Genomic DNA, 26175 nt, shown 5'->3' with positions numbered 1-26175 from the left:
CCTCTGTTTCTGCTATATCCAAAAAGGTTTATGTTGATTTTTTTGATTTTTTTTTTTTAGCCCTGCAAACTATAAATCCGACTGATTACTCTGCACTCTTTTGCTTGACTGAGCCTTTACAATCAGACATCCCCGTTAACAATAAGCTCCTAATGAATCAAACATCTATGGCATTAGTTTCACCTAGCTGCCTCTTTCCCATGCGCTGCAGCTCTTTGTCAGACCTGGCTTGATGAGAAAAGCTAGTGACACTTGGCGCACCTATTGATAAACAAGGCAGTAATGAGGGGGCATAACAAAAATTACCTCCAACAACCTGATTAAAAATGACAGGCAAAGACTACTGCAGAGCTTCACAGTTAAGGTAACTTTTTTTTTTTTAACTTGGGGAGGCGGACTGGGAGGTAAACATATAATTAAGTACAACTAAAGTGACAGTGTTGCTCCCATCAAACTTTCGCTGGAAATTAAACCATCATTTATGAAGAAAGTGCTTCTTGTTACATTCAATCTATGGGCTTCTTCTGGTATGTGTCTGTGTGCCTTCATAACCGAGTGTCTTTTCTCATTCTCCACCACCCGCAATATACCACAAAGAGTCAGGGGAGAGGGCAGGTTGCAAACTGAATTCTTTCTCTGAGTTTCAGATGTTAGGTACTCGAATATTATTACGATTATTAAAAACGTGCTTTAAAACACATACATCTGTGGATGCAAAGAAGAGAAATGGAAACGATATAGAAAACGCCCATCAGAGAACACACGAGATTTCGTTTCTAGTAGACTGCAAATGTGTTCCTAAGGCAAACCCTTGTAGGTGGGGCAGATGGGTTAGAACGGCAGCCTATAGTTTTCCAAAAACTTTCAAACAGGAGTGCTTGGTTCCAAATAAGGAATGTGTGGTTTTTGCATTTGTAAATCACATTATTTGGGAGGATTTCAATCACTGCACAGATATACTTGAAAATCAAATGTGGACAAGGAGGGTGTGTTTTGGCTATATATGTATATATATATCAAACAACGCGGGTGGCGCTGTGGTCTAAACCACAGAGCCTAGGGCTTCCAGATCAGAAGGTTGTCGGTTTGAATCCCCACAACGGGGTAAGCTCCCATGGTTCAGTCCCAGCTCCTGCCCACCTAGCAGTTCAAAAGCACGTCAAATGCAAGTAGATAAATAGGTACCGCTCCGGTGGGAAGGTAAATGGTGTTTCCATGCACTGCTCCGGTTCGCCAGAAGCGGCTTAGTCATGCTGGCCACATGACCCAGAAGCTGTCTGCGGACAAACGCAGGCTCCCTCGGCCTATAGAGTGAGATAAGCACGCAACCCCAGAGTCGTCCGCAACTGGACCTAACGGTCAGGGGTACCTTTACCTTTACCTATATCAAACAAGGGCTGGTGTCGTGCTTCTGCTTTGCAGATGGATGCCGTGTACAAAGTCATCCTCTCAGTTGAGACCATGTCCACATTTCCTCTTCTTTTATCCTACAGCTTCCAAAGAAAATGGTGGCAACAGGAGAGAAACAAAGATCATGCTTTCCCATCCAAAGGGTTGTAGCCAACTAAGTTCTACCCATTGAAATTCATGGGCCTAAATCATGTCCATTATCTTTCCTGGGTCTGCTCTGAGTAAGGCTAACACTGGATGTATTTCAAAGTTCTCAGATAGGATTGCTTCAGTTTACACCAATTGGGGATCGTCTGCTATATGTTCTGTGAAGTAGTTAGCTGCTGAGTTATGTGTGGCCAAGGCGAGAATGAATAATACGTAAGAATAATCACAGCACAGATGCAAGTGTAGTAATAATACAAGCAATACAAGCAATATCCAACATGCTCAGAATCAACGCACTGAATTCAATACGTTTGTGGAGAGAAAGTCCATTGCTTTCAGTGAGTATACTCTAGGTTTTAGCTGGATTTCACCCTGTAATATATAAATCTATACACCTATTTGGGTTTTTTGCCCAAACAAAGGTTGCTATGTCCAGACGTGTCTCATTTTTTGGAGGTTTTAGAGCAGCATTTTCTACTAAAACCAAAAAATTATGTCTCTGGCCCTACTCTCACATGTGCACAGGGGGAAAAGAGAGGCTGTGTGGCAAAAAATAGATAGCAACCTACAAGGGAGGTGCATTTTGATTCCTCAGCACTGTTAATCAGCAACCTCTATACACATTTACTTGGGAGCATACCCGCTTGAAATTCATTACTTCTGAGTAAATACACATAAGACACTTAATAACAGTGCTCTGCAAATTAATAAAGTGGAATATTAATGATCATAAGAGGCATTTATAGACTGAACTCTTTTTAAAGTGCTTTTAAGCATTCCTTTTTAACTTAGCCGCACTAGGCTCTGTTCTCAGTTTTCTGCACTCTAACGCTCACCTTGCTTGGGAAGCAGGGAAGAAACAATTACCTATTAATGGGAAGAGGAGCAAATTAATGTACATTAAAGTGTGAGGAGCTCACATAAATGCAATTTAACCACAGTAGGTTTAAAACTTTAAGTAATGGGAACTCTTCAGAATTCCGATGCTATGTTTACACACTTGAATTCTCCTAGTGATTATTAATAGTTCAGCATCTCTCCCTTTTTACCTGCATGAATACAGAATGTCAAAGCTAATTTACTCTTCATCTTAAACATTAGCCAAGAATTGCAAACAGAGGTGCCTTAAAGCCCCAGGATCATGCTGCATTCCAGCAGTGTAACTGTATCAAATGGCGTTTCTTCTCAGTGCAAAATTTTTAAATTCGGTCATGAGATACATGATCAGATGATGACATACCAAAAAGAAGTTAGTGTCTCTTTAATGATGGGGTGACTGTGGCCCCTAGATATTGATGGGGGCTGTAGTTAAGCAACATCTGGAGAGTCACATGTTCCCCATCTCTGCTCAATGGTTTGGTCCTCTGATTGCTGGAAGAATATCAAGGAGAAGTCTACTGAGAAGTTTTCTTTTATTCTATTACATTTTTATTATGGAGCACCATAAAAGCTGGCATTCAGTGATCTGACTAGGGTAGAACAATGCCGGACTTTCCCTGAGAGTTTTTGTAAACCTGATAGACATCTCAATTCTTGCATTCTCAGATACACCTGGGGTTCTGCAGTTCAGTTTGCTAATCCATAAACTGAAGGCCCCCTTCAGGTCCTCGGGAAGACACACATATCAGTGCAATTGTGGGGGGCAGGGTAGTGATGTCTATGCACTGCATGGAATTTGGGAGAGAAACAGGCAGGATATGGGTAAGAGGGAGGGAAATCCTGGTTGGCCTCCAGTGGTGAACCTTGGTGTCTCACATTTCAGTGGTACCATGTGAAATGCCCCCCCCCCCATGTCTGCCACTCATCTTCCTTTGGACGTCATATCTGTGGCACCTGCTTTGGCACCCCAGAAGCTCTATGCCCAGTGTGACTGAACCAGCTGTGCTCCCTAGATCCACCTTTGTGGCCTCCCAGAAAGAAGGAAGAGGGCAGAACTTAATCTTGGAAGCAAGTCCAGCTACAGACAGATACAGACAATTCAAAGGTGGAGCTGCCTAGAAACTGTCTTCTGAAACTGGATACTTATTGTGGAACAAGGTTACATCCCTGAAGCTAAGGCAACAGAAACTGTACCCTCTTTGGTTATAGAAGTGTGGGCTAAACCATTTGGCTCAAACCTGCACACCCCCACACCCAAAAAAGCGCCTTTCATTTGCTCATGCTTCAGCAGTTATATGGCTATACTGTATGGGTGGGTAAATGGGCAGCGTGGTGTTAAGAAACTTTCGCATGCATAAGGTTGTCTGTGTCCCATTTGCATATGGAGAGATCATTTTACATTTGGATACAGCACAGAACTGTTGCTGTCCAGAGAGATGTTTAATCAGTACCTACACTGAAGGGGAATATGCAATGCAACCAAAAAGAGAGAGTGAGACCATGCAAGGCTGGTATGAAAACTGTGAAGGGACAAAAGTCTGTGCAGAATGGCTGAAGTCCTGCTGAAGATGCTGCATGGATAAAGCTTGCATCACCTAAAATGAAAACTGATCTTCTCAGTCAACCAAATTCTGTGCCAGACCAAACATTCCATGATCTGTTCATAGATACTAAATGAACATAGTGCTAGATCATGGGTGGCAAACCAGCATGAGTTTGACCAAACTGCGGGAGGCAGTGGAAGACAGGAGTGCCTGGCGTGCTCTGGTCCTTGGGGTCACAAAGAGTCGGACACGACTAAATGACTAAACAACAACAACAAACCACAAGTTGCAGAAGAAGAGAGAATTTGTGGCATCCCCTATGCAGGACCCAAAAGGTCTAATAGAACCACGCTGTAGTTTTCTGAATAGAGCAGAAGCAAAACATTGAGAGAAAATCTGCATGTACTATAGTGCACACTTTGTTATATTTGAGATTTGACTAGTGGCACTCTTGACAAAAGGTTGGACTTTACTAGACTAATCCTCTCTTTCATGCACACTAACATGTGTGGAGCATAAATTGAGCATAGCTCACTTAGTGCTAGAATAATGGTGACTCTACTTCATTGGAGGGCTTTGGCAGTCGCATTGTGGTGGGTTGCTTCCAAGCCAAAGGACGTAATCTTTCCATGCTGGGGACTGTTGAAACAAAAAACTGAGGCCAATTTTTGTACCTTTGAAGTGACTTAGCATATGGACATTTGTGCAATTAACACATCTTTTAACAATATGGGCCATAACTTCTCCAATAGCATCGTATCTCATTTTAGAATAAGAATTCATTAATAAACAAAAAATAATCTCCTGCGATAGCTTTTTTTTTTAATATGGCAAAAAAAAATTAAATCCTGAATTAAGTTTCTCATATGCATAGTTCACAGATGACTAAGTGTAAAGTTTAATTGTTGTTTGTTTGTTTGTCAGCTAAATGACAAATGCAACTAAAACATGTTACATTTTCCCAGGCTCCTTAATTAAGAACATATTTTTCTTTTCACTTACAGCACTGAACAAATTAATAATTAGCTACAAAAGAGCTATAAGGGGCCAGATTTCATCTGGTGTAAGCCTGCTATTAGATCTGTGCAACAAAGCCCAAGCATTTGCTTTAAGACACACTCTGCAGAACACACAATAAACCTTCCTAAGCCTGTTTTCCCTCCATTATGCCTCAATCCACAGCTCCCACCTTCTCTAATGATGTAGGCTCCTGCATATGAAAACTTTACACCATTGCAAACTAGTTATCCTTTAAGATACCACAGAACTCTTTGGCCCACTTCTCACATTTGGCAGCCCTATAAGTCAGCTGGGACTGAGTACAGGTGTTTTTTGTATGAATTGGGGCCTCTGGGTATGCACTGTATACCTGACCATGCTGATTTGCACAATTGTGATGGGTGAAATGCAAATGGCTCCACGTGGTCCCAGCTGAGCTATGAGTTCACCAGCAATCCTTGGAGACATTTCAGTGGGATCAGAGGTGCAGTGTGTGCTCGAACGCACCTTTGTCTCTAAAGTGGTGCATCCTTATGGTCCAACGGATTGACAAGTTGCGTTTCAAGCTGGAAAGTATTTGGAATGCTTTTCTCGAAAGAATACGCTGTCTCTAAAACCCAGTTCTGCTTCCCTACAAATGGAAGACAGCAACACTGTGGTGGGAATAAACAAGATAAATACATACATAATTAACTCAGTGACAGCACATCACTTTTGGCAGGGCAAGCTGGAACAGGGTGGAAATAATGGCATCATGCTTCCTATCCCACACACAAAAAAGGGAAATATCTTTTCAGAATAAGTTTGGCAGCGCCTGTATGGTCCCAGTCCAAAAGAGAATCCCCTGGTGCTACAATCAGGGCCAACCCATGCATGAGGTGAGGTAAAGCAACCGCCTCGGGGTGAGAAAACCCCATGCGTACCCTGCTGCCTCTGCCACCAGCAGTGCTAGTTTCCAGTGAGACCTCGTGAGATTCTGATGAGATTTTGCTGGAATCCACCTCATCTTTGCAACCCAGGTAAGGGCGGCTGCGGCGGCTGCGGCAGCTGTGGCGGCAGGGCGGTGTAGCATGTTCCCATTTCACCATCATAATTCCTGGTGGAGATCTTCATTCGCCCCTTCTGTGAAATCAAAATGGGTGGTTTCGTGCCATACGTGCTGCAGCGCTTCAGGTGAGGATGACCATGAGACTTGGGAAGGGATATGCAGGAGTGAAATGGTTAAAAATGCCTTTTTTAATTCCCCATTCCAGTCGAAATGCTACGATTTGCCTAAAACTTTTAAAACGGAAAGTCTACTGTAAATATCTCCAGCTCCACAGACCTGAATAGAATTGCAGCCCCCGCTACCTCTCTTACAGTATATGAGGAGTTGGATCTAAGCCTGCTTTATCGGGGTGGAAATCTCACAAGAACAGGTTGTGTGCTAAGATGTTTAGTTCTCCAACTTCTAGTCCCTGTTGGAAGTCTAACAAGAACAGACTTTCCTCACAGGGCTCTGCCATTTCCAATCGAGGTTCTTCTGTTGCCAGTCCCAGCTGGAAACTGGTTAGAGGATTGGAGGAGTTTCTGAAGTTTTGCTTCAGATTCAATTTTAAGGAGAAATTGTGGATGATGGGGAATGGGATGTTAGACTTTCTGCTAAGTTTCTCTCTCCCCTGCTTCCTCAGTCTTAAGCAGCTTAGAGCTGCTTCGTAATCTGTTTAAATCAAACATCTCCCAACCTCACTACTGAGGTCCAGGCTTTTCTCTATTGAAATGCCATCTTCAATTTAGGAAGGAATCTGTATAGCAAGGTAGAGTGGGGGCAGGAGGAAAATAGAGACACCAGAGCCGTCTTTCCCATTGGGCTTAGTGGTGCATTGCGCCAGGGCGCCGGCCTCTCAGGGGCGCCCTAGCAAGTGGGGGAGCTGTGCGGCTTTGCCGGCGGCCTCCCCTTTCCCTCTTACACACCTGCCAGCTGCACCCCGTCAACCATATGGCTGGCGGGCATGCAGCTTCCTTCCCAAGCCTCCGCGGGAGGAGAGCGATCCCCGCAGAGGCTTGGGAAAAGGTCAACAACTCTGGGAAATGGCGGGGGGCAGAGCGCCAGAGGGATCTTTGCACCATGGTGCCAGATATGTTTAAGATGGCCGTAAGAGACACATTAAATGGAACATTAATAAATGCCATGAGACTATTCTTGCCGATCACCAAAAAGGAAACACTCTTATGGGGATGGAGGTTTTATAAAAGTGGATCTAGGAGGCCCTAGATTATAAAAGGGAATTCATTATAGAAAGGAATAAACAGAGGAAGGGGTGTTAATGTCAACAGTAGGAAAGGACCAGTGGGAGACGGAACAAGTACACAGAAGAGACTGTGTCTTGTGAATCTGTGGAGTCCATTTCCAACCCCTTCTGGACAACCTTGCTGCTCTATATTTTAAGTTGTAGCCAGAAAATTTGGGAATCCACGTAGATGTTATCATGTCAAGGAATACAACCATGCTGTCTCTTGCAGGCTCAGTTTACATTGTTGGGCAGTGGAATCTCATGATTTTCTTTTCTTTTTAGAGTATCAAATCCCCAGCTTTCACAATTGGAAAATATTGGAAATTGTTTGAACATATCACCCATAAAAAATGGGTTGGGATTACAGTAATCAAAAGATGAGATTTATTCACCAAGCAAACCAGCACCAATGTTCCCCACTCCCCTACTATATTTTATATATTTCTCCACTGTTCTAACCTATCATTCCCTGTTACTTATATAGACACAAAAACGTTGGTAGAAAGCTATCGCTGGGGAAGAAATTGACTAAGGCGTACGCTTTCAGTGCTGCAAAACATATGTACTGTCTTCATAATTAGTGTTGCTGCAGTTATTTAGTACTCATACTGTGATACTCTCCCAAATGTTTAAGTTATAGGTTTGATTTGTGTCCAGTACTTCAGCCATTAAGGTGGTGGTTTTGGCACTCCAATTATCACTTGCTGTGTTCTGCTTATTTATTTCTCTTACCATTAATATCCCAGGGCAGGTTATAGCAATTTTAAAATACAATATTAAAAATGAGTAGTTATGCGTACCAATCCCCTACAAAAAAAACAAACAAAAAAACCCTTGCTGGTCCCTGCAAAGAAAACACTTGGGGGGGGGGGGAGAGACTTGTGGAATTTGCTGCCAAGGAGTGTGGTGGAGTCTCCTTCTTTGGAGGTCTTTAAGCAGAGGCTTGACAAGCATATGTCAGGAGTGCTCTGATGGTGTTTCCTGCTTGGCAGGGGGTTGGACTCGATGGCCCTTGTGGTCTCTTCCAACTCTATGATTCTATGATTCTATGACTTTGCTGGTTACCCCCATACATCATGCGTTCAACTCACCACCTTCTCCATCCACCCTGAACTGGCTGTCACCTGTGAAAACTCACACTGCCATAGACAGTAATTTTTGCCTACGGCTATTTCTGAAGCCCTTTTTAAAAAGTTAAGTTACTGAAGCAAATGTATGTGAAGATTCCTAAAGCAAACACATTTGGTATGAATTTCCTAAAGAATTGCTACATCCCAGAGAATGTGAGTCATGCCGAAGTTCCATGGGACAAGTTCAGGGGGACCACAACTTTTGACTGACACTGATAGGCATTATTTGTGGTTGCCACTGGCCCAGTTCCTTCTGCAAGTCAGCTGGCATAGGGATTCAAGGACTGAGTCAGTCTGTGTACCACACCAGGATTTGGAAATGCTCAGTAGCGACAAGATATATTCTTAGTGCTCTTGAGAGTTTCCGAGGCTGGGTGTGAAGTTAGGCTCATGCCTTCCACAAGTTCTTTAATGTGTGTGTCAGAAACCTCAAGAGAGGCATGGAGTTCCTCTTCCATCCAGCATAAAGTGTGCTACCTCTTCCCCTCCTTAATCTCTGCATATGCAGAGACCTTGGGGGAAGAGAAGATCTCTCACTTTCTGAGAGATACCCTGGTGTCCTGGTCACCAGAAAGAGCTCTGTGGCAGCCACCTGGTAACTGCTTTTGTAGATCCTGGTACTAATTAGCTGGGGCTAGTGTGTGTAGACCCTAAACCCCCCTATTAGTGATTCACATTAAGGACTGAATACCAGTGGCATAGCATGGGTTGCCAGCACCCGGGGCTGCACAGATGGGGGGTTGGGTGGGAGGGAAATGAAGGGAGGGTGCATTCAACTGACTAACGGCTTCCATGGCACCAAGGAGATCACAGTCGCAGAGAGAAAAAGAGTTGTTCTGTTGTCTAGATAGGTTACTTCCTGGTTCTCATGGAGAAACTATTTTCAACAGAGCCCGGCGGCAGAAGAGCACTGCTGTATTGAGGCAGCACTGGGTGTTGAAATGTTGTGCCCCTTAACAATGTTGTGTCTGGGGGTAATTGCCCCTGTGCACCACTGCAGAACAGAGGCAGTGATTTTTCATGGGCTGGTTCCACTAAAAGAGAACTATTCCTGCTTTTAAAATAATAATTTTTAAAAAAATCATTTCCTTTCAATTAGATTGTAATAGGGACAGGGCTGTCTTATAGTACTTAGAAAGTGTCAGGTGCTATATAATTGATTAAGGATGATAATAATAATAATATAAGTTCCGCTCATTTCAATGCAGCTTTAAGCACATGGCTAACAATATCAGGATCAAGGACCAATGTGCTTATCCTGAAGACGGACGGCTCTTAGATACTCTAGACTTTTTCTCCTCTTTCCTCACGGTATTTCAGTCTACCTTGCCACTCACCTTCCGTACCAATTTCACACAGAGTGAAAAGTGCTCTGAGAATCCCCTGCTTTAGAATCTCAAATAAATTCCTCTTCATTCATTCATTGCCTCTTCAGAAAGAGAATGTGCAGTGAGTAAAATTTTATACAATTAGTGCTCTCAGAGTGCTTTAAATGCAAACCTGTAAGAGGAAAGTAAAAACAAATCAAAGTTAATTGTGACTGGCTGGAACAAAATGCTTAAATCAATATGATGGCGGCTCATCTGCTTGTCATTTAGCCATTACCTGGGAGACGGATACCTCCTACTGTGGCTGATTTTTGATACACATTTGCTCTGCCTTGATTCTGCAGATACTGGTTAAGCCAAAAGCTATCCCATGCTCCCTGCTTCATTATATTGTTTGTTCTTAATGTGCCTGCTGATTCTTTATGCATCCTTTTCTTTTTCTTACTGGCAGGACACATCCAGAGAAGTGGGGGGGGGCGGGACACATGGGCATTCAGAAAGTTAAAACACAGGAGGGGCGGTGAAGGAGAGAAATCTAAAAGTAACATATTGTATACACTACAATGGGCAGGAAAATATGTGTATTTTTAAAGCCCTAAACAACCATGGGACAAGATGCCTGAAGGACTATTTGCTACTACACAAACCGACCTGATTGTTAAGATCTTCTGGAACGGGCAATACATCCATTTCTGAGTTGTGTTTGGTAGCAGCAAGAGACTCCCTCCTACCCCAGATTGCGGAAATCTCTCCTTAGAGATGTTTGCTCACCTCACCTTCCCACATGCCACTCAGCCGGTAAGAGCATGAGACTCTTAATTTCAGAGTCGTGAGTTCGAGCCCCACGTTGGGCAAAAGATTCCTGCATTGCAGGGGGTTGGACTAGATGACCCTCGTGGTCCCTCCCAACTCTACAATTCTATCACCCCACCCCGTTTTGGCATCCTGCCAATTTCTGGATTGTGCGGCCAGCATGAGGACAAGGGCCTGCCCCAGGTTGCGTTAGGAGGGCATCCACCCTGGATTGGGCACTGGGGGCCATATTTAGGTGCATATCCTGTTGTAAACAACACGCTACAGCACTTGGGTGATATTTGAACGTGGGTTCAAATGGGCTTCTTCCCGTCCCTGTTCCAGCAGACTCTATCTATGTCTTTGACTACAGATCTTCTCTCTGGGGCTGGGAAACCTGCCTTCATGGAGATGGCTTTGGGGAAGCCACAGTAGTCTTCTGTGATCAAGTGTCTTCACTTGAGCAGATGGCGTGCGGTGGATTTCCTACGGGGAGGAGCAAATTGGGCCTGGGGGATGTGCAGCTGGGGCTGATTGTTCTCTTCTCCCCCACCCCACCCCCCACTCCTTTAAACTATAAGGGGGCATTCTCCACAGCAAATTCTTTCTCCGCTGCCCCCCAACAACAACAGCAACAACCCTATGGCTCTTCACATTGCAAGGTGTCGTTCTGCTTTGCCAAGTAAAGGATGTGAAGAGGGATAGTGCTTGGAGGACACATGTCATATATGTAATGCCTCTCTCTCCCCGCTCCCACCCACCCCACCCCCTGTTTGCTTGTTTCCCTTTAGCCTAACTCTCCATCCTGACGTGCTATTTACTTTCGCTGCAGTCCCAGTGCACTATTGAAGCAGTATCCAATCCATGCACAGGGAAGGGTAGATCACTGCAAACAAAACAATGTCCCTGCATGTACCAAGGACCCCGTTCTGCATTTATTTTGTCCCTCAGCATGTGTGAGTGCAGCATCCACCACCACCCCCTTTGAAAAACTGTTGTCATGAGGGCCCCTGAAAGAAACCCTTCAAAATCAGATGGAGAAGGGAGGAGTCTTCCCAGATTCAATTTCCGGCATCTCAGGGGAAAGACTTTGGTCAGAAACCCCAATCAGTTCCTGTGGACAAAACTGACTTAAACTGAAACAGCATGAGGCAGCTTCTGAGGTTCAGGTTATTTCTTTCCAAAAGCTTTTAAAAAAACAAATAAAAATAGACATTGACTGCTAGGTTTCAATGCAAAGCAAGACAAACAGGAGGACCCCACCAAAAACTCTCCACCTCAGCCTCTCTCAAGGACAGGCAGCATGTGTTGCAGTCGGTAAGTACAGGTACAGTGGGAGCGGGTGGCACTGTGGTCTAAATCACTGAGCCTCTTGGGCTTGCTGATCAGGTTGGCAGTTCCAATCCATGCAACAAGGAAAGCTCCTGTTGCTCTGTCCCTGTTCCTGCCAACCTAGCAGTTCAAAAGCACACCAGTGGGAGTAGATAAATAGGTACCACTGTGGCATGACAGTAAACAGTGTTTCCATGTACTCTGGCACTCGTCACAGTGTCCCGTTGTGCCAGAAGCAGTTTAGTCATGCTGGCCACATGACTCAGAAAGCTGTCTGCAGACAAACACCAGCTCCCTTGGCCTGAAGTGAGATGAGCGCCACAACCCCATAGCTGCCTTTGACTGGACTTAACTGTCCAGGGGTCCTTAACTGTCCAGGGGTCCTTAACTGTCCAGGGGTCCTTTACCTTTACAGCAGACATGTCCTGTTGAAGTGATCACAACACCACTTGGGGAATAGCAGACTCTCAAGCAGAGCAGCAAAGGGGGCCTGGCCTCCATCACTGGGTTGGCTGCAGACCAGGAGTTTCTGGATATAAGGAAAGGCTTGTAGACTAACTGGGAACGCATGTTGAAAACAGAGCACAACTTAAGTCACCTGGGCTTAGATGGCCATAGCATCAATAATGGCATTGTGGTGGCATCATACAAAAGGCAGGAGAAGGGCAGAGAGGATCAGATGGAAGAGGTAGCAGTTCCAGCCGGGATCTCAACCTGCCTGGTTGATAATCTTGCTCTTTTCCACTTCCCTCCCTTCAAATGCTGACATTGCTGTTGTTATTATTATTTTTGCCGTTGCTGTTATACGATGAAGGCCATTCAGGCCCAGTTACCCAGTTATAATGCTAGTAAATGGGGGGGGGGTTAAGGTGCAGCAAACCCCTTTAAACAACATTTTAAAAGGCACCAGAATAAGGGAGGGAGTTACCTTGTAGGAGGTTCTCTGTAGTGATGGTTCCACTCTTTCACTCCCTGACTGCAAATCAGCATTTTTAGTGGACAATAGGCTCAGCAGTGGCCCTATGATTGCCTCTTTTCAAATGGAAATGGCTATCCTAACTCCTCTGCCAGGGGTTTTTTTTTTCCTCCCCCCTTTACCAGAGCACAAATTGCAGTTTACAAGGCACTGAGTGGGGGAGAGGAGGGGGGGAATCTTAGCTGAATATCTTTTTTTTATTATTCGACAAACTGACATGTAAATTACCCTTTAAGTGCTCCACTCTAGGGCTCTGATCATCTCCTAATTGTCACAGTCAATTGTAGCCAACAGTCTCTTCATTCCCAAGCGCTTTGACAACAAGCATAAGGATCAAAGCAGCAACAGCTCCCTTCAATATCTTTCTGTTTAGGATGCTACAGAAAGCCTGAAAAAGGAAAAGGTGTAAGGGCATTACTGTAGAGGAAACCGAGAGCAGAAAGTATTATAATAGACATTTTCTCCTTCTCTAATATGATAGATCCTTATGCGCGATGCTACCACCGATTTGGCATAAATACATAAACAGCCAAGGGAGTGAATGAAGTGCGCTTTTCACATTGCGCTAAAATGCTGCCATTCAAAAAGAAATAGAATATCGGTGTTTTATTATAAATTGATCCGGGAGAGTCTCTCTGCCCCTACCAAGTCTATTGGGGGGGCATTTTAAAAAGTAAAATTCTTCCCCTCAGGTTAAAATTAGGGACCTAATGCAGACATTATGTAAGACACATTTCACTCCTCTGTGTTTAATAGGATGAAACTGAGGGGATCACAGTCACTGCATCATTAACAGAACCGTAGAATTGTAGAGTTGGAAGGGACTATGAAGACCATCTAGCCCGAACCTCTGAAATAATATATGATGATGGCTATAACAACCACAGAGACCCATCTTTAGACTGGGAGGATGGAGATAAATCAGTCTGAGGCTTGCTTGTCATCCTCACCTGCAGCAATTGTGCCTCTCTAGAGGCAAAACTGTGGCAGGGCATAGGCAAAGCTGAACCAGAGCTCAACCTTCCATTCTGCTGGGAAAAAATTAAGGCCCAGATATGACCTGAGCTTGCCTTCGGACAGGGCTGGAGGACCTGTGTCCCAACTCTCAATCTCAAGATCATGGGGTCGAGCCCCACATTGGGCAAAATATTCCTACATTGCAGGAAGTTGGACTTAGATGACTCTCAGAGTCTCTTCCAACTCTATGATTCCATGCTGTCCCTCTTACTCCCATCAGACAGCATGCCAATGATCAGGGATGACAGAGGTCCTAGTCCAGTAACACTTGAGGGGCCACTGATTCACCAGCCCTGTCTGCTCTGCGGCCTGGAGTCCCCAAGTGCAGCTTACCACATTTAAATTATTATTTAATATTTTATTGTTATTTATTAGATTCATATACTGCCCTTCATCTGAGGAACACGGGGCAGTTTACAGTAATACATTTTAGCAGGGGTTTCAGTGCAAACTTTTTTGCGATGTGGGAGCACCTCTTGCTTCAGCAAAGGAACAATCAAGAGCTCACTTTGAGGTCCCTTTGAAGCTACATCCATATCTGTCCTACACCTAATCCATCGGTAGGCAAACTAAGGCTCAATCGCCTTCTAAATCCGGCCCACGGACAGTCCCGGAAATCAGTGTGTCCTAGAATGTGTCCTTTTATTTAAAATGCATCTCTGGGTTATCTGTGGGGCACAGGAATTCGTTCATTTTTCTTTTCAAAATATAGTCCGGCCTCCCACAAGGTCTGAGGGACAGTGGACCGGCCCCCTGCTGAAAAAGTTTGCTGACCCCTGAGTCCTAATCTCACATATGGAACCAGGGATAAGACAGACAGGTAAGTGTGGTTTGCCAGGAATAGCCTGGCAGACTAAACTGGGACCCCCGAGGGGCCAGATTTGAGCCATAAACTGGAGGTTTCCTAGTCCTGTCTTAAAGAGATCTGCACCAGTCCTTCATCTTCAAGGGCACCTCCGACTTGTGCTTCACTGTTCACCTATTAGGACATATGTCACAATGCTGTTATGAGAAAAGCTAACATGTCTATATATCTGCCAGTTTAATTTATGCTTCCCACCAGCCATTTATTGGGATCTGCCAGGTGACACATACATCTCCACTTTTGCAGTCACAGCAGCAAGACCCCAATAAGCTGCCCTATTTGGCTGTGCTCAGCTTAGAAGGTTCAAAATTGTGCACTATTGGTTGAACACAATTATTTTAAGTACTTTTCTATTTTTTTTTTAAAAAAATATGAAACTGTTAATTTCTAGACAAGATTGTGAGGATAAATCATTCAAGAAGGTTTCCAAAACAAACAAAAAAATTCTAGCAAAGTTACTGTAGGTGTGGATGTTTTTTCTTTATAAGTTTCTAGCCCTTATGTTTTTCAAATCCTTAATGATTTTGAATAAGGATCGTTAGGGAATATCCATTTTCCAGAGGCTTAGGAATATCCATTACCCACACTCGAAGTAACTTTGCTTTAATTTCCTATTTGTTCTGAAAGGAATGTTTCAAACACAGTTTCTTTATAAGGCCAGGCCTCTACAACCTATTTATTTAGAATAGTGGATGTCTTGATTTTTGTGTGTGTGTGTGTGTGTGTGTGTGTGTGTGTGTGTGTGTGTGTGGTGCAGTTTCACCAAATATCAGGAGCAGCCAAAAGAGTGGAATGTGAACTTGGCATCCTAGCCATGACCAAAGCAAATTTAGGGCAGCAGAACCAGTCTCCCCACACTGGGTGCTGAGCTGAGGGGGGCGTGCCACATGGCACCATAACTATGATCTAGAACGCATGCAGAATGGAAGGCAAAAGGTGGGGGGTGCTGAATTTTGGCCTCATTCAGGGCACCACTGAAATTTGAAAGACCAAAGTGCACCCCTGCAGTGACATCACTGTTGCCTACCAGGACAAGAGGAGGGGCTGAGCAGGGCAACAGCGAGGTTGGGGCAGTTCAGGCACACTGGCAGTGCCAATCTGGTGTCCATAAACTGCTCTGATCTCTCCACCAGCTATCCTGCACTCTCACCATTCAGATATGTGGTAGTGACACCGCTGCTGGGAGATCAAGTCTGCAGTGGTGCTCCTCTCGATCAGCCCTTCCTGCCTTATGTACATAAGATTATGTGTAAGTAACCACATCCAAATCCCTACTCTGCTCATGTGCAAAACAAACCGTGAACAGTTCTCATGGTTTTTCAAAGAGGCAAAACAAGTCAGTTCTTTGCTGCAATCCTTCATGTATTAAGATAATAAGAAAACTGTAGCTTCTAGATCACTTGTTTCTAGACCTTGAAATTAAAGTATAACGTTTTTGCAATTTATTTAATCAACGGACTTCATACATGCAGACTGCAATAACAAATAGACCACAATCCAGCAAATTTAAGCACATTTTACTCTGACTAAAAAGTTCCATGCTAGGCTTGAAGGGGGCCTGAACTTCAGCTGGATCATGGTCAGAGGTAACTTAAAAATAAATTTTAAAATAACTCAGGAGGAAACATGTCTCTAAGATGCAAAGTTAGCATGGCTTTATGAATCAAAAAATGAACTCGATATTATTGTGATTTTAAAAAATGTTAGGCGTTCAAGCACCCACACTCCTCACTGGCAAACAAAGAGAAGGTTCACACATGTATGAATATCACTTAATTTTGTTACACTTGATGACTGGCAGCTGAATGTGTGAACATATATTCCACAACTGAAAAATGCTGGGTTTCAGGAGATGTGAGGCATTATGAATATTTCCCCTGTATTGTAGCTTTCTTGTCTCATTCACATAGGTGAGCTATTACTTGAGGTTGCAGTCCTCAATATACACCCCCTCCTAAGTTTCCCTCAACTGAAAAAAATGCTAATGCACAATCCACCATCAGGAATTTCTCCTGCATATGCCCCACTGAAGTCAATGGGACCTCTGCAGGAACATTACTGTTTGCATCAATTCCCTCAAGAACCAATCTAATCCAAATGTTTTGCACTCTTAGAGTCAGTAATCTAAGAAGGTGTTCTTAAATTCAGCAGCATTCCTAGTGGCAGTGAAATTGTGCCTTTTTAAAACTGGTGAAATCAAATCAAAGGAACAATTAGTTTAAGAGGAAATAGAGCTGCCCTTTCTCACAGTCTGAGTTGTCTTCCTGGCCTACAGAAACTCTGGATTTTTCTGCAGCCAGTTTTTAGAGCATGCATAATTGCCTATGGTCAACATCCAGTCGCCACCAGATCACACATTAAACAGATAACCACTATTATTATAAGAGCAGCTTCCTCGACCTCATATTTTGGTCTGGCTCAGCGTTCCCGAACTCTACCAGTTTGGTTTCGAGCCTTGTGCCAACCTAGCATCTGTACATGTCATTTTCGACTAGTGGAAGCACAGTCGAAAGCCAGCATAGAGCCCGTGTTTATGCACACAAGAAGAATGTCAAGAAATATGATCATAGCTATCCTGCAATGTTTGCTTTAGACAGTGTTCTATGCTTTTTAAAACAAAAATCAAAACAAAAACCTCAAGGTACAGCGTGTGTTGTTTGGCAAGAAATCCGAATGGGCAACACTGTTTGGGTGAGTGTGCATTTGGAAATAGAAATTCTCCTTTCAAACACAGCTTGCTGAGGGTTTTTAAAGCAAAATTTCTAGAATCTTAAGTTTTCCAATGAACTGGAAATGTTTCTCTCAGTTAACACTAGCAAAAGGAAAAAAGGAAAGAAAAACCATCAAAAGTAATGGGAGGGTGACAGATGAGGAGTGCCAAGCCGTTGCTCAACCACATTCCCTTACTCCAATCCATCAAGGCATTGCTTCAGTCAGAGCAGAAGCAGGTCTGCTTCTCTAAACATGAACCTGCCCCCTTTTACACAGGCACAAGACCCTAGGGAGGAGGCAAGGAACTTTTACCCACACACCAGCTGTGTTCTTCGGGGCAGAATGGAGAAGGAAACCAATGGTTCTCATGGCCTCCTCCTCTTTCTTCCAAATTCATTCCTGGGATGGTGGTGTTGTTGTTTGGGGGGGAAGGGGTATTGGAAACATATTGCCCTTCCTCCACTCCCCTGAAGCTGTCATCAAAAGAGAGGAGCCCCTTCTCAGTCCCTGTACAGTGGTACCTCGGGTTAAGAACTTAATTCGGTCTGGAGGTCTGTTCTTAACCTGAAGCACCACTTTAGCTAATGGGGCCTCCTGCTGCTGCTGCACCACCGCTGCCGGGCGATCTCTGTTCTCATCCTGAAGCAAAGTTCTTAACCCGAGGTAATATTTCTGGGTTAGCAGAGTCTGTAACCTGAAGCGTATGTAACCTGAAGCGTATGTAACCCGAGGCACCACTGTATTAATTGGTTGCTGCCCAATGTCAAGGGTAGTAGGAAGGTTTTGCCCCCACAGCAATAATCCCCTACTGAAGCACTTAACCCTGCCCCCACAAAGAAAAATAAGATTAAATGAAAACCAGTCTAGCATGGGGAAACACATGCATGTGAAGACACCACTGGGGCCAGAGACTTCAGTCACAAATGAGAGAGGTGCAAATCTACCCTTTGTGACTCTGGTTTCTGAGGTGAGGAGCAGCATTTGCCTACCCCATACACCAAAGCTTTCCAAAAAAAATTATGTTGTTGCCACACTTTTTAGACTTGCATCATTTCTTGACACAGTAATTCAGTTTAACCAGAGGTTAAACTAACCCCTTTCCAGCCCCAGGAGAAGCGAAAAGATCTTTCGCGCGACACACCTACACACTGCAGCTGACTCGCTAACATGTCGAGGCAATTTGAAAAGCTCTGCCCTACACTGCCATTTTACTTGAGTCCATTTTCTTAACTGTATTCCATTTACCCTTAATTCTACTGCTTTCATGGATACCCAGAAATGCTCATAGCTAGAGTTTAACCCCTCTGTTGCTACTAATTGCATCACGTTTTTCCTCTGTTTCCCTCCTGCCCAATTAAGATCTAGATTGCTAGAGGCAATCATTCTAGCAATGGACCACTTTTGGAGCATTTTGTTTTTTAGGCCTGAAGCTGTCAAGAATCACTAAAAAGGAGTGCACTGGTTCTGAATCAGTATATCCTGTGTTTTAGCTGAACCTTAATGTATATGATACTGGGGCTCACATAGTCATGGGGGGTATGAAATTATTAGGGTGCTCCCTGTTCAACTACAGCCCTGAATTTTGAGCCACATGTCATCTAGAATGCCATGATTGCCATAGAAATCTGAGCATGGAAAATTTATCTCCTTCATTGCAGAACTCTCTCAGTGAACTGCAACGGGCTTCTTAGGGGTGAAGCCTTTGCACCACAGCTTCTGTCTTCCAGAGAACCCCAACAGTTCTTAATTCTACACCAAGGGGATTTTATATTCCTTTTAGAAGCAAAGGATGTATACAATTGTGCCCTGCTTACCTCATAGAGCCCCAGAGTAAGCATCTTCTTATATTGCCATTAAAGGGATAAGATTTTGGCTACTAAATAGTTCTGCCACAAACCTTTTGCCTACTTTAATCCCAGTGCTGCCGTTTAACTTTTGTCAGGCAGGCTGCCGTGTAGGAAACATATTGGCACCCAGATGCTAAGCATTTCGACTCGCTTATCAGGCAGCAACACCGGAGCAATGTCAGGTTTTATGGCAGCATGTGAAGAGTAGCTCTTTTTCTGCTAGTCCCCAGGTCTGGCCTTGCAACAGACTACTCTTGAGCAACCTGGTTTGCAGCCAGCCAACCTGGATTTACAAGATGAAATCCTCTAGCTAGTGCTTCATTTTGTTCCCCACCCCCCCACCCCCCTGGGGTGCGGAAGGGAGGTAAAAGTTGTTCCAGTGGATAATGTTGTGGGTTGATAGGTATGATTAGACTTTCCTCAAACAGCATTTGATAAGAGCCTAAATGGCAGGTATGGATAACAAGAGCCTAATGAACTGATAACCATCTTCCTATCTTAGTAGGTACATTGCAGCCAGTCAGGTTAGGGGCCTCCTTTCTAATCTATGCAAAAGACAGAGATTAGAATATCAAGGTAAGATACCAAGAGCTGCTGAGGGCATCACAATTACAGACTCCCAGCATCTGTAGTTTAATGCCCATTATAGATATATGTGAGATCCAAATCTATGTCAAAATGCAAGCATCAGCATTGGGAATAAGCACCAGTCCATGGCTGAGGCTCAGACCTGGTCAAACAAAGGGCCTTTTCCTCCATTGCTGAGGGTAGGAAGATCAAAACAGGAAGGGACAGAGATTGAAATCAGGGACAAAAGTAAGCCATCGAAAGGCATTTATCAAGGACAACGAAGATGCAAGCCAATAAAGAAGACTAAGAGGCCCAGACAAGACAGAAGTGCTTGGCTGACACAATATGAAAGGAATTTTAAATTGGCCCTAAACAATTGGCATTTCCTTCTTTGAAAGAATTTAGTTCCTGCTGCCAAGGCTCGCTACACAGGATGCAGGCCACATGGAAAAATCTTTACCTGTGCAAGTTTTCCACAAGGGACTGGCCATGTTTAAAAAGCAGACTACGTAAACTAGCACATATGATCATGTTATCCTCTCTGCAGCACACCTGCTTGGACTTTTGAGATCTTGGAGAGACAGAATGGGTAACACTACATAGATACACCATTATAAATGCACAAAACACATGATGTTCTTATTCACACCAGGCGCAGCTTTTAGTGGGCCAACTGAATGGCATCTCTCTTTCCTGGCAGACTTTTGCGCTGCTCCAGACATATGTCTGCTCTTCCCATACCAAGAACAGCCTCAGGGTTACTTGTATCCTTCTCGTGTTTAGGAATGAAAGTAACTGGGCCAGAAGCTTCTTCTGAAGAAGCTTGGAGCCTCCACTTGAGATGTTCCACCAGCAAGAAGGGCCTCAATCTGCAAACAGATGCGAAGGTCTCTATTTACAAGTGGGCCTACTTCAGAGCCAACCTGTCAGTAAAGAAAGGAAGTGGAGAAAGTAGTCTTTTGTGTAAACGTCTCAAGGGTCTTTCCAAAGGAAACGAGTCCCTCTTCGAAGAGATGCATGCCCCAGTGGCAAAACCCAGAACTGGAACCGCCCAGCGCAGGACTATGCATGTCTGTTCAGAAATAAGTCAGTCCTACCATGTCCAATGGAGCATAAGTGTGCAAATGACTGCAGCCTTAATAATGGTCTGTGGATGTTCTAAATAGATAGGAGGACAGGAAACATGACTGAGCACAAAATAAAAAAATTCCTTCCAGTAGCACCTTAAAGACCAACTAAGTTAGTTCCTGGTATGAGCTTTCGTGTGCATGCACACTTCTTCAGATACACATGCACACATGCATGCACACGAAAGCTCATACCAAGAACTAACTTAGTTGGTCTTTAAGGTGCTACTGGAAGGAATTTTTTTATTTTGACTATGGCAGACCAACACGGCTACCTATCTATGACTGAGCACAGTTCATCTTACCAGTATTTTGAAAGAATATATATGGGGAAAATGCATAAGCTCTTTTTGATTTACAGACGTTGTGCTTTCTCCTCACCCCCGCCTTTGTCTTCAAATTATTATGTGGGAAACACAGCCGGAGGAAGCACAATCTACTTGCACATCCTATTGTGCACTTCTGTAGAACATCCAGTGCAACCCAGCGACTCCACCTGGGATGTGCTGTAAACCACCACAACAGCCTCTTCTTGGAATAGAAAAATAGCTAGTATGGTGGCACCCAAAGGAGTACATTCCTCAGCTTTTTAATTATGTAAGAGACTGTTGTTGAGTCCACTGTGTTATACATTAAAGGCTGCAAGATATCCAGGAGAGAATCCTAATTGTTTTTATCCGTAGATGCTGAGAACATGCAGTATTCTGCACACAAAGCTTTTTCAGGCTTCTTCATCTGCATCAATAGCAGAAGCCCCCATTGAATCAAATGGCAAATTCATGGTCTGCAGAGATGTCCACAACTAGACTGTTTGTGGCAAAATAATCCCACTCAATGTGCAGCCACATCTCTTCTTGCTGTCGTATTGTTATGACATTAAACTCATCCCTGTGTGGACACCTCCTATCCCCACCCCCACTCTTTCCCCTTTGAGGGTTCTCCCCATTTTTACTTTAAATCACGTTAAATATTATGCTTTGTTGGGTTTAATTTATAGTGGCAGTGCAGGGGCCAGAGGTAGATGGCCAGCTCCTGCAGGCAACTTGAGCCACAGCTCCAACCTCTCACCCATGCTGGTGGCAAGAAACAATTGAGCGAGGAGGAGGGAAGAGAGGCCAGGTTGGGATGGTGAGGGGGCTAAGTGGTGAAGGGGGCTGCACCATGCCCTACCAGCAGCGGCTGAGGAGGAACACCAGTGAGTGTGAAGAAAGGAGGGGGTGAGGGAGGGTAAGGAGGCTGCTCTTTCCCCCTTCTCCCCATCAGTTGCACCAACAGTAACGCAGCTGCCATTTTGACCCGGCTGCCTCCCTCTCATGCCGGATAGTGTCAAGGAAGGGAGGGGCTGCTCCTGGAGGTGGGGAGGATATTACAGCAGTGGTGAGGACACTGAGTCCAGTGAGCTGGAGGGAGGGGGGCAGGTGACACCAACCAATGAACCAGACCCACCCTCTGCCCGGCCAATGCAGACTTTGTCTCTCTCCACCCAATCCACTCTCTGCCCGTGCAGTTTTGACGAGGAACTCAAATATGGATGGGAAAGTGTCCCATTTGTAGAACAAATGGGACAGGAGACACTTTAGTCCCAAAAAGGGATGCTCCCGTTTTTCTAGGGAGGTGTGGCAACCCTAGTTGACAGTTAAATGTTAGGGACAGACAGTTGGAGATCAACAGAGTGAAGTGGGTAGGCAGTTGGGAGTTGGTTGGAGAGAGATATGGAAGTACATTGGCTGGGGTGAAGTATTGCAGAGATTGGCTTGAGGGTAAAGCCATTTAGAGGCTAGCGTTAGAAGCGGTGGCTCTGGAGTCTGTGGAAACTGCCAACTAGCGTCTTAAGACCCCCCCACACACCCCAGATAGGTATCAGATTTCCCTTTTGTATATGAAGTCCCCTTAATAAAACTGTCTCACATCCAAACACATTACTAGGTGGCTTAAAAGCATTCTGAGAGAGAACTGGTGGCAGCTCAAAGACTGAAGAAACGCAGACACAGGTACTTGTGGTGTAGGCAAGTGAGAATGAGGGACCAAGAATCCCTGACACAATGGTGACAGAGGTAGCAGCTCTCCACCAGAGGTAATAGTCATTCATTCCCCAATTAGATATTTGAATTGCAGAGACTTGGGAGTTTGGAAGCTCAGGTTTACGAAATGATTACATTCCACTAACAAGGCCAGGCTTTGTCAACCTGGTTGCCCTTTAGCTGTTTTGGACTGCAATTCCCAACAGCCATGGCCAGCACTGGAGAAGGTTGCACTAGGAGCTCCTAAGAGACAAAAACTGGAGCACTGATTTTCTACCTACGGGGACTAGGCACTAGGGAAAGTTGGAGGCAGAGAGCATGCATCATACTAATGACTTAGAATGCAGCACACAAAAAGCAGACATGTAAAAATAAACTACAAATCCAGCAAGGAATATTGATTTGCACCTTCACATGCATTAAGGCGCTCCCTGAGAAAAACTACTAAGAATGTAAGGAGGTCGTGACACGTGTTTATGTAGGAAGACAAGGTCAGAGGATATACTAACAATGCAAAGAGGTGTGTTGTAATAAATATGAAAAGGGCAGGTTTGTTGGGCCCAAATGTCCTGTTCCCATCCAAGAATTCCTTTCTCCTCATTAGCCTTTCACCTTTGGACAGCCAGGGCATTAAAATTCTGGCTGAAGCATTAAGGAAACCAGTTTGGTGTCCTTAGCACAGATTTATCCATATCACAAAACAGTCATATAATTTGGCTCGAGTGTTAAATGCCTGCTCAGGAAAGAGGCCCTTGAAAAAGGGAGAGGGTTGTTGCTAGTCAAATCTGCTAAAAGTTCATTCGGCATATTATCCATGCTTTGCTTTCTTCAAGAAGTCATATTTGTTTATTTAGCAAAACTAGAGGCAACAGCTCCTTTACGCTGTATCTCGTATTTGTATGGAATGGGGGGGGAGGAAACATTATAATCACGTGGTGACTTCCTTGCTAGAAGACCCCCATTCTTCTAACAAAGAGAGAGCTGCAGTTTACAGAGTTCTCTGGAAATTGTGGTGTTGTGAGGGGACTTAGAGTCTCTTAACAATTCTGAGCACCCTGAACAAACCATACTTCCCAGGATTCTTTGCGGAAAGCCATGGCTGTTTAAAGTGTCTCAGATGTTCAGTGCAGATGTCCAAGGCCACAGGACTCTCATGGCTGCCCCTCTGGATGTCCTTAACAGTTATTACTTGTAAAGCTTTAAACAGCTTAGGACCAGTCTACCCAGAGCATCACCTTCTCCAACGTGAATCTTCCTACCCACTTCATCAGCCCCCCCCCCCCGCATGCCTTGCCCCCATCTGATGTACAGTTGGGAGCGAAGTACCTGAAAACCCTAAGTACACCATATGACAGAGCTTTTAGTGGGGATGTTAGTCTCCTTTATTTTTAAAAGTGGAAATGCTTCTAGTCCTGGACAGTTTACACATGTAGGCTTCAAAATAAATGCTGAAAGTATTTCTCAGTGCTGGGAAATCAAAGATCAGGCAGTAGCCTCCAGAGTGCTTCAGTGCAGTACTGTACTAGGAAGCCTGTGCAGATGGTTCTGTAACAGTAGTTCATCCAGCACAGAAATTCAAGTCTAGAGTATGGCTTATGTTACTCTTCCCATCACCGCTGTTGTTCACTCCTTTTGCACAGCTTTTTTTTTTAATGGGATATTTTCCAATGCAACTAGGAAAAGAAGCTGCAGAAAACCAAGACAGACAACTTTCTCAAGGAATTACAATTTGCAAAGGAAAACACAATTCAGACAATATGGTCCAGATGAGGTGAGTGTGTTCAAGGCCCACTTCAGCCATTGTGAAAGTTGTATTTTCTCAATGACAACTTCCCTATCTGAGGAATAGGAATAATAGTGAACCACCTCAAATCAAGAGAACTAAATGTTTATTATTATATTATATGTTTATTATATGTATTTTTAATCCCATTTCTTTTTTCCTAGGATGTCTCCCTGCCACATCTTAATCCATCTTAAAAATGGAAGATCGGAGGTGAAAGATAGTGACTTCAAACACTGTGATTTAGCTGCAATGAACAACCTAAGGCTTCCGCACTCCATGTTTCCCACATGCTTACAAACTGGACTGCACTGACTGAATTGATGAATTAATCAGATATTGGTATGGCAGCACAGTAGCCAATGACAACCTCCTTACTTTAGTGCAATTAACCTCACCTTTACCCGTAATGCATCCATCTTTTGAATATGCTTGCAGTATCATGAAATAATAATTCAAGAAAATAGTATGCATTGTACTTATTCAGCATTTAAACTTGGGAGACTGGTGCCAGCTTAGTCCCAAGATCATATTCTTCAGTGATATTAGGATGTTCTGAGGCTATGCAAGCCCAGACAGGAATTCGTCATCTATTTACACTTCCCTGGTAATGGCATAATCCTAATCAGCTAGTGAGGTGAATTCATTTGCATCCCAACAAAAAGCGGAAGTTGCACAACATGACCTCTTCCTAGTCACCTAAGTGACCTGTCACTTAGAGGGCTGAATGTAGCTGAGAGGCCTAAGCACGTTTACTTGGAATAAACAGCAAATAGTTTGGCAGTTTAGATCTTCCATCTGTTAAAAAAGAGAATATGCTCCTTTCCCCCTCCCCTCTTGTTTTGTTTTCGAAGAGTCCTATGTTTCAAGGCGATATTCTAAATAACCTTTTGAAATACCTGTTGTTGTTGAAAAAGAAATCTATGAACGGTATAATCTTTACTTGTATTTGGCACTTCTCGAAACAAACGAAAAGCAGCCTCTGCAATTTATGCACCACAGCCCGGTGTGTGTTTACTCAAAAGTGCATCCTGAGTTCAGTAGCGTTTGCTTCCAGTAAATGGGCATAGGATTGCAATTCAGTTTGTTTTTATTGGTTGCTGGAGTATCTTGTTAAATTCTGTACACCAGGGGTGGGGGGAATCTTTTTCAGCCTGAGGCCCACTTGCTAAAGTGGGCAGGGCAAAGAATTTAATGCTTACCCTCATACAGCGGGCTGGTTTCACACTCACACGCCCCTCTCTATCCTTCATGCAGATGAACAAGAGGCATCTTCAGAGGTCAAAGGCACATTCCAGCCAAGTAAAAACACTCAAAGAACCAAGAAGGGCCAGTGAGTGGTGTAGTCTGGGGAGTGTTCCAAAAGTCAGATTGAGACAACTAGAGGGCCACATTTGGCTCCCAGACCAGAGGTTTCCCCACC

General features: G+C 44.1%; 1 protein-coding gene and 1 long non-coding RNA gene across 4 annotated transcripts in view; one reads left to right on the top strand and one right to left on the bottom strand.

Annotated features, from left to right (window-relative positions):
• The window catches only part of LOC309519074 (uncharacterized protein), a 125868-nt gene that overhangs the window by 90890 nt on the left and 8803 nt on the right, over positions 1-26175 (bottom strand). The gene's annotated exons all lie outside the window — the stretch shown is intronic.
• On the top strand, positions 4898-25906 carry LOC309519261. 2 transcript variants are annotated; one of them, XR_014213774.1, is made up of 3 exons: positions 4898-5998; positions 24647-24740; positions 24917-25906. It is a non-coding gene; the product is annotated as an uncharacterized lncRNA (long non-coding RNA). The 2 variants fall into 2 exon arrangements; XR_014213775.1 differs by lacking the exon at positions 4898-5998 and adding an exon at positions 22402-23022.

The sequence above is a fragment of the Podarcis vaucheri genome (assembly GCF_965113315.1).
Source record: "Podarcis vaucheri genome assembly, chromosome: 1".
Lineage (NCBI taxonomy): Eukaryota > Metazoa > Chordata > Lepidosauria > Squamata > Lacertidae > Podarcis > Podarcis vaucheri.
Note: the sequence above shows the minus strand (reverse complement) of the source record. Positions and strands in the feature narration are given on the sequence as shown.